Below are 203 nucleotides of genomic sequence, written 5' to 3'. Positions count from 1 at the left end.
GTAAAAAATATTATCTCCCTTTGACAACTAAGGCAACTAAGTCTTAGAGAGGTGCTCATGACCAACAGCTATTAACTGACAGAATTGGGGATAAGATTCAAGTCCTAGTCCTTCCCCAGAGCTAAGCAGACAATGCATAGATTTCTCTATGATCTACCAAGACAACCCAAACATCAATATCCATTCTTTCTTTACAACAACAG

This window comes from Canis aureus, chromosome 36 (assembly GCF_053574225.1).
Source record: "Canis aureus isolate CA01 chromosome 36, VMU_Caureus_v.1.0, whole genome shotgun sequence".
Lineage (NCBI taxonomy): Eukaryota > Metazoa > Chordata > Mammalia > Carnivora > Canidae > Canis > Canis aureus.
Note: the sequence above shows the minus strand (reverse complement) of the source record.